The sequence below is a fragment of the Peromyscus maniculatus genome, chromosome 22 (assembly GCF_049852395.1).
Source record: "Peromyscus maniculatus bairdii isolate BWxNUB_F1_BW_parent chromosome 22, HU_Pman_BW_mat_3.1, whole genome shotgun sequence".
Classification (NCBI taxonomy): domain Eukaryota; kingdom Metazoa; phylum Chordata; class Mammalia; order Rodentia; family Cricetidae; genus Peromyscus; species Peromyscus maniculatus.
The window spans coordinates 20,642,375-20,650,901 of record NC_134873.1 but is presented as its reverse complement, the minus strand read 5'-3'; the positions used below and the strand labels follow the sequence as shown (position 1 = coordinate 20,650,901).

Below are 8,527 nucleotides of genomic sequence, written 5' to 3'. Positions count from 1 at the left end.
CAGTCTGTCTTGCAGCATCTCTGCCTCTGACTGGAACCTGGTCGCTCTTGAGGTCCCTGCCCCTACACATAGAGGGCCCTCTCTTCTATTCAAATTCACTCTGAGTTTTCCACAAAAAATGGACTGCTCTCGGAATCATAGCATTTTGTCCATAGGCCGGTGGGTAAGATATCAAAGGCAAACCTGTGTGGGTATCTTTCTGTCTCCGCAGGGGACACCTTGCCTCCGTCCTGATTCTTAGGCCTGTGGTGTAGGTCTAAGCATAATGATAAATGCTTATGACCAAAGCAACTTGGGGAGGAAAGGGTTTATTTCATCTCACACTTCCATGCCATAGCCTATCATTGAGAGAAGGCAGGACAGGAACCTGGAGGCAGGAACCATAAAGAAAAGCCACTTTAGTAGCTTGTTCCCTCTGGTCCATGCTCAGCTGACTTTCTTAGTCAACCCAGGAACTGGTCCCTCCCCCATGGATCAACAACCAAGGAAATGATCCACATGCCCACGAGCCAATCTGAAAGAGGAAATTCCCGAATTGAGACTCCCTGGGATAACTCTGGGCTGTGTCAAGTTGGTGGTGGAAGCTAACCAGGAGAGGGGTGTTCTGAGTATAAGAAGGCTTTCCATATGAGGATGAATCAAAACAAAATCATTGTACCAACAGAAGGCTAACTCTTTGGCACAAATGTGTCTACTACACCTTCAAGGGGAGAATTTGGTACATAGGAACCAAACCGAAAACAGAGCAAATGTGACATCAGCCACACAGAACTGATACCGCCATACCCCAGATCTTTCATTTATTTAATTTACCCCAGGAAGAATTAATCTGTTCTCAAGTCAACAGAAGAAAGATCCTCTGTGATTCACACACACACACACACACACACACACTGCCAGACAGGTTTCACTAGAGAGTTTCCCCCAAAACAATGGGTTTTTACTTTCATAAAATGATCAGAACATTCTCGGTGCTTTACATGCAGAAAGTCCCCGCCATTCTGCTTGGCTCCATTTTATCAAGCGCGAGTGTCAAATTCTTTACAGCTTCAAATTAGCAACAAGGAGCTGCAATTCCAGTGTTTGTTTGTTTAAAAAAAAAAAAAAAAGCCAGCCGAGATTTTTCTTTGTGTTTGTTTAAGCTTCATTTAATTCGGGCTCCAATCTGCCCGTCTTTGATTGCATTTCCAAATCCTAAAGAAAAATGATAACTCTTTCTGCCAATTGTAACAAAACCAGTGGGTGTCAGTTATTGCTTTGGGGGGAAAAAAGTGAGAAAAAAAGAGAGACAGGAGAGAGAGAGAGAGAGAGAGAGAGAGAGAGAGAGAGAGAGAGAGAGAGAGAGAGAGAGAGAGAGAGAGAGAGAATCTTTTAATACTTGGCTGACAGCTTTATCCAAAAGCGGGGAGAAAACCCTGGCTTTTCAAAAATCACCCGATGTATTTGTAACTACCTCTTTACTGGGTTCATGTATCTTTTTTATTGTTCTTCATAAACAGCCTATTGGATCTCTCCAGCTTGCGATGTGAAAAATGGAAGCATTTCCTCTCACCCATGCCTCTCTTATCTCAGAATTGTTTTGTTCTGAGAGGTAGGGGAGACCTGTATAAATGCCTCTGCCGTTTCAGTCTGTCCTTTCCAAGTCCATTCATGCTCTTCTCCAGGGCTTTGACTCCTTCCGCTGTGTCAGACTCATTCCGAACCCTGTTTGCTGCCCTCATTTCAGAGGGTAAGGCAAGCGTGATAAGAAGCAAAGGTTTTGGGAAAGACGCTTCCCACCTGTCTGTGGTAGGCAGGATGAAGGGAGGAGCCTTGTACGTGATGTCCACCTCATGTCACAAGGAACAGCCTAGTCTGGGCATGTGGCACCACACCTCGCATCGTGGTGGGCATGCAGCTGCTCCCCATCTCTGCTCTCCCAGGAGGTCCAGCCAACTGAGCTTCTCTGTGCTTCCTTACGCCTTTCAAAGGCCCCTCATCTCTCTAAATTCCACCTGCTCGGTGTTCCCATAAACCTGATGTCTTCTCAGCACAGGCAAAGTCCTTGTGGGCCACAGGCAGGGCTGAGTGACTAGAAGTGGCTCACCGGCCGGGAGGAGGTGCAATCTGACAAATGTGGTGGATTACCCTGTGGGTGTGAACAATACACACTTCAGGTCATGAAAGAAGTTCCTGACAAAAAAAGACAAAAAAAAATTCATAAATCTCGATGGCATGAAACAAAGCTATTAATCTCTTCCATGACACTCTCAGCACAAAGGCCGAGGCAATGAAGTCTTCCCATGCAAAGGACATTCTAAACATATGCATCGGTTAGTTTTTCTAGGATAATGCTGTGTAAGATAACCCCCAAGTCTCAGAGCCTTACGGGAACAGACTTTCTTTTCACTGGTGGGTTTGCAGGTTCTCTGGAGTTGGCTGCACTGGGCTGAGCTTGAGTTGGCTCCATTGCTTGCGTCTCCTTCTTCTGCGACTTTGGCTCATCCGGGTTATCTCATCATGGGGGCGGGGGGGGGGGGGGGCACGGGGAGACTGCAGACACCAGCAACCCAAGCCTGGGCCAACTCTCACCTCCATGTACTGTGCACAGGATCAATAGGGATACACCATCCTACAGAGAGAGAAGCAGGGAACACGAGTGTTTCCTCAATAATAATTAATTATTATTAAATATTATTATTCACTCAATAATAATCCCATCTGTGGCTAGGGAAATCTCTCAACTGTGTAAGAGTCCTGAGTTTGGCCGGGCGGTGGTGGCGCACGCCTTTAATCCCAGCACTCGGGAGGCAGAGCCAGGCGGATCTCTGTGAGTTCGAGGCCAGCCTGGACTACCAAGTGAGTCCCAGGAAAGGCGCAAAGCTACACAGAGAAACCCTGTCTCGAAAAAACAAAACAAAACAAAAAAAAAAAAAAAGAGTCCTGAGTTTGATTCCTAGCACCCACACAAAAGGCCAGGCACAATGGCGTACGTCAGCAACCCCAGCCATGCGAGGTAAAGACAGGGTAAGGGGATCCCAGAGCTCACCAGCTGGCCAGTGTAACTTAATCAGCAAGGCCTGGCTCCCAGTGGGAGACCCTGCTTCAAAACACATGTAGACAGTTCCTAAGGAACAATATCTCAGCTTGACCTCTGGCCCCCACATATGCATGCACACGCATATATGTACATACACATACACATGAACACACACACATACACAAAAAAAAACATGAGTCAGTCTGCTAAAGGTGCCAGAGGGAGGGGATGTGTTTCTCAAAGACAAGAAGTACTAAACCTGTGAGGTGGGAATGTTCACTCTTCCTGCTTCCTGTTCCCTGCTGGTCAAAACCACCCTCCAAAGACATTTTCAGGATCCTGTTTAGATGGGCAAACATTTCCACCTGATAACCAAAGGTCATCTAGCCCCATAACCTCCCCGAAGGAAATTCCTAGTATCGCCCCCACTGATGAGGAATCACTTCCTTGGAGAAGTGCTACACACACACACACACACACACACACACACACACACACACGCACGCACGCACGCACGCACGCATGCACTCATGCATGCACACGCACACACAGTGCATCAATCATCTCTTTCTACAATATGGCAATGCTCCAGCATCTATGGGCAGCTGTCAGGGATCCCAAGCCTTCTGTCCAGTTACCCTTGCCAACTGGATGTCGTCTAGAGTCATCTAAGAGGAAAGCATAAATCAGGTTGGCTCATTGGCATACCTGTGGGGAGTTGTCTTGACTGTGAACTGGTGTAGGAGGGCCAGCCCACAGTGGGTGACATCATCTCTGGACAGGTGGTCCTGGGCTGTATACTAAAGCTAGCTAACCATGAGCCTGTGAGTGAGCCAGCAAGCTGAGACCCTCTATGGTTTCTGCTCCCGGTTCCTGTCCTGGTTCCCCTCCATGGTGAACTGTGACCTACAAGTGTAAGGCAAATAAATCCTTTCTCCACCGAAGTTGCTCTTTGTCAGTATTTTATTCCAGCAATAAAAAGAATGCTGGAACACCTTCCCCTTTCCAAGTAAGAAAGATAACGCTGACTTGCTTTTTCATAAAGCCCCAATTTCCAGCCATCATGTGTCCTACACATGTGTAATTTGTCTATTATGTTACTATGCTAAAAGCCTATATCTGTGCCCAGTGATCCAAAACACCAGTCAAAAAGTGACAGGTCATGGCTTTCTTAGGTTGAGGTGAAGACACAGCGTACTGAACATTCTTACACGTGATGCCCAACTCTTCATCTACTGACTGTCTGTGAACTATTGCATACTTTGCTTCCCTCTGCGTCTACAGGATACAGGCCCAGCTCACATGATGGCTACTTGGAGACACAAATAATACTTGTTTGTTGTTTGTTTGTATGGAGGGTTGGGTACTATGGTCAGGGAAGACTTCTCCAAAGAGGCAACATCTTGTCTGAGACCAGAAGCACAGAAAAGAAGCTGAACAAGGGGATGATGGTGTGTAGGACACTCAAGGATGCCTAGCTGAGCAGGACTGGGTCTTTAGTTTGGGAAAGAGTCTGGAATATTCAGAAGCTGAGGCAGGATGAGCAGAGAGGAAGAACCACAATGGCAAGATAGAGGCCCATAGATATGGCCAGCTGCGAAAGGAACCCAGAACCTACTCTATGCACAATAGGAAGCTATTGGCGCCCTTGAAATAGGTAATGGTATGACATCACCAGATCCAAAGGAACATCTCCGTAAGTCCAGCCTGTTAGCCAGAGAGCCCTACCTTTTCCCCAAGACATACATGGCAGTCATGTCTGCTCCATGACTTTATACAAACTAAGAGAAGACATGACTGTAAAGAGGTGAACAACAGACGAGAGAGAGAGAGAGAGAGAGAAAGAGAGAGAGAGAGAGAGAGAGAGAGAGAGAGAGAGAGAGAGAGAGAGAGAGAGAGAGAGAGAGAGACTAACAGTCTGGCAGAGGAACTGAAAGGCACAGCCTTCGGAGGCTGTGATTTTCAGGACCAAGCAGTTCATCTTCTCAACTGGCCAACACACCCAGAGACTGAGAATCAATCTTAGGTGATGAGAACTGGGTATGCAGAGGTGCACATTCAGGAACCCCATAATGAAAGCATCTGTCCTGGTGGACCACATGCTGCCTCTGGATTATGGTCTTGCCCAGCCCAGGAGGTTCAGCTTTATGATGTGCTTCTCATCTTGGCCTCACCTGCACATTGGTCAAGACCACCTGTTTGGTGACATAGAGCTATACAAACAGTGCTTCTAACTCCCCCCCTCCTGCCCCGTGACTGTTACTACCATCAATATCATTGGCCACTTTGTGGGCCTCGATGACATGGAAAGGATGTGTGAAGTCAACAGTCCTTGAAGTTCAGACCATTGGTCAAGGAGACTCAGAATTGAGACAAAAGATGAACTATTAGTACAAATAAGACAGGCCAAGGAAGCACTGAGGATGGTTATAGGCTTAGAGTTATCACAAGGAGGGACCATAGATAGACAAGGAGACACCAGGGAGCCTTAAGAAGCCCAGCTGACAGGTATAGACATGGATGGGATAGGGACAGACATATGTAGATAGATATAGACATATACAGATGATAAAGATATGGACTAGATAGATATAGATACAGAGATGAGAGAGAGAGAGAGAGAGAGAGAGAGAGAGAGAGAGAGAGAGAGAGAGAGAGAGAGAGAGAATAGATATCCTCCCTAATAATTGTCTTTTGTTTTCCTTTGGAATATAGTCTGCCTCAAGAATCAAGGCACTCTTGGGACAAGACTCTGGGAAATGTCTGTCATAACCAGGAGCCACACCAAGGGACAGACGCAGCTTTTGCAGAGGTGGGGATTACTCTGTGTGGCAGGACATTGGTGTCACTCTGTGCTTTTCTTTGGCTCCTCTTCTGCCCAGCACAGAATGGCCTCAGGTCACATCATTCCCTTTCTTTCGTGTTGGTTATTGTCAGCTCTACTATATTCTTCAAAGGGGGGAAACAAGTTTCCTGTGTGTGTGTCTGTCTGTCTGTCTGTGTGTCTGTCTGTCTGTCTGTCTGTATGGCATAGTGTACATTAGATATATACAGCAAAAATTACACAGCAATATAACCAGACAGCATGTTATATAGAGTGGATGAAAGGTACCAAGTATTTCTAAGTTTCCATTTTGAGTGCATCCATCCACTCCCACACTCATGGGGACCCTCTGTACTAGCACAGCATAGAATCTATGTGTTCAAATACTGTTTGGTTCATGCAGCTGATTTGATGGGTTTTTTTATTCTCCTTTTTTCTGTATCTCTGTTTCTCATTCCTTGAGTGAACATATAATGACAGTGTATAAAAAAGGGGGACAGCTTCGAAGCTGGCTTTCTTGACCTGGATTGAATTCTGCACCCAGCCCCAGTCCCCACCTCTCCCGGAGCTTCTGCCATTCAGCAGGGGCCTCTTCTGTGAGACCCAACCTTTAGTCTTCTGCTGTCCTACCAGAGTCTTAGCTTCCAGCTCCATTATTCTCCACCGATCTTGGCATCTATTCAGGGCTCATATGATGCCCCCTCCCCTCTTAGGCTCTAGGAACTCCCAGAACTGGGGTTGGACAGCTACGAAGAGCCCCATGTTCTCACAGAGGCAATGGAGAGGCAGCAAAGGTACTAAGTGGAATTTCTGCTCAATGAATTGATGCTCATACTAAATGAGGCCTTTTCTCCAAGACTCAAAATCTGTCTGCTCATTTCAAGACACAGAATTATTCATTTAAGAAATCCTCCTCATCAACATGAAGCAGGTGGGGGCTTGCTAATTGTTAACCCCATTTTGCAGACTGGAAAACCAAGACCTAGAAGGGAACTGGAGCTTGTGAGCACAATGGTGTCTTGCATTCCTGGCCAGAATCCTGCTTATGGAGGGGACCATCACAACCCCATGCTGGCATGGTGAGTGAAAGACCCAAGCCCTCCTCTAGGTCCCCAGAAGTCTGTATTGAATCTCTAGGGAGCTCTGTGACCACCTGCCTTCTCCTGTTCTGAGCTCCCTAAGGACTAGTCCCAGCATCTCTCCTCCTCTCTTCTCACTCCTCCTAAGACTTAGGACCGAAGATCTAGCAGGGTGAGAAACGGACCCCCTGAGTATGGATCACCTAAACCCTCGCAAAACATCTCCTCCGGTCCAGGATCTCCTGTTCACCCAGAGAGGTTTCCAGGCCATCTTCTCCTGCTCTGCCTCCAACTGTCAGAGCTCCCAGCCTCCAGGTAACCATGGTGATCACCAACCTTCACAAAGGCAGTGACGGGAGCCTCAGCAGGCCCATGCTGACCTGCTCTGCTGCAGATGGGGTACCATCTTCCCCAAGCTTCTGTGGAGAGCTGTGGGTGGGCAGATATCCAACATCTATCCCTCACACACCTGCTGCCTGCGTTCAGTCCCTGCTAAGACGGTCTGTCTTCCCTACGCGAGAGCCAGAGCGGGGAAGGAGACGGGGCTTTGAGCCTCCGGCTATGAGAGGAGGGCTTGGGTCGTAAGAGAGCGAGGATGTGGTCCAAGAACATAGTGACCATGTAGGGGGTAGCCAAGAACCAAGGCTTTAGCTCTGAACACCCACCGTGTCCAGTCTTAGCCATGCCTCCAGAAGGGTCCATCCACCATAGGAGGCTAGCACAACTGAACGAGTCGGAGCCTATCATGCAAAAGAAGGGGAAAAAAAAAAACCAAGGGGCATGCTCTAGCTAGCCCAGGCTCCCCTCACCCAAAGACTCCTTACAAAGCCAAATCAGAACATACTGACAAGCCATGGGTGCTTGTCCCCCACCCACCCACCATGCACGCCATCAGCCCCCCCTTTTCAGTTTCTTCAGCCAGTTCTCCAAGCTCTTTCCTACCAGTCTGGCTTCACTTTACTCCTCTGTCTTCCGTCTTCCTATTAAGCACCCCAGAGTTATACAGGCCTCAGGGGGCACCCGAAACTCTAGGCCCAGAAAATGGAGGGGGGGCCTGGGGGTGCTCTGCAAACCCTACCAAATAATAATAATAATAATAATAATAATAATGATTTTCAGGTCCGCTTTATTCTGAGAAATCTTTAAATGGAAAGAGCAAAGGTGAAGAGAGTGAATTTCTCAGGAACATTTCCCTCCTCCCTGCCAAAAGCCTGGCTTCGTGGCCGTCCGCTGTGCTGCCCCGAGAGCCCAGGGCCCGTGATGTAGAACGTCGCGGTGCTCCCTCTAGCGGCCGATGTCCCGCACAGAGTCCTCAGTAGCTCTCCCGCCAGGACCGCGGCAGCCTGCTAAAAGCGACTGCAACACCCGCCCCCAGCTCTACAAGGGAGAAAGACAAGGTATTTTTGCAAAAAAAATGGGCTCCTTCCAGCTAGATCCCGTGCCCTGGGAGAAGACTTCACCCTATTCTACTCTCCCTGGTCAGGCAAGTCACAGATGAGGAAAACTGCCCAGACTGCCTCAAACTGAGCTGTCCACCAAACGCAAACCTCTGAGCGGCTTCGCCAAGCCAAATATCCGTTCTGCCTGCTTGCTTGTTTGTTTGAT

The 8,527-nt window shown here is 48.0% G+C and overlaps 1 long non-coding RNA gene across 1 annotated transcript; it reads right to left on the bottom strand.

Annotated features, from left to right (window-relative positions):
* Positions 1-1,096: 1,096 nt before the first annotated feature.
* Positions 1,097-7,224, bottom strand: LOC107401740 (uncharacterized). The gene is made up of 4 exons (XR_013047160.1): positions 7,126-7,224; positions 3,728-3,925; positions 2,369-2,611; positions 1,097-2,128 (listed from the first exon to the last, which is right to left on the bottom strand). It is a non-coding gene; the product is annotated as an uncharacterized LOC107401740 (long non-coding RNA).
* Between the last annotated feature and the right edge of the window lie 1,303 nt (positions 7,225-8,527).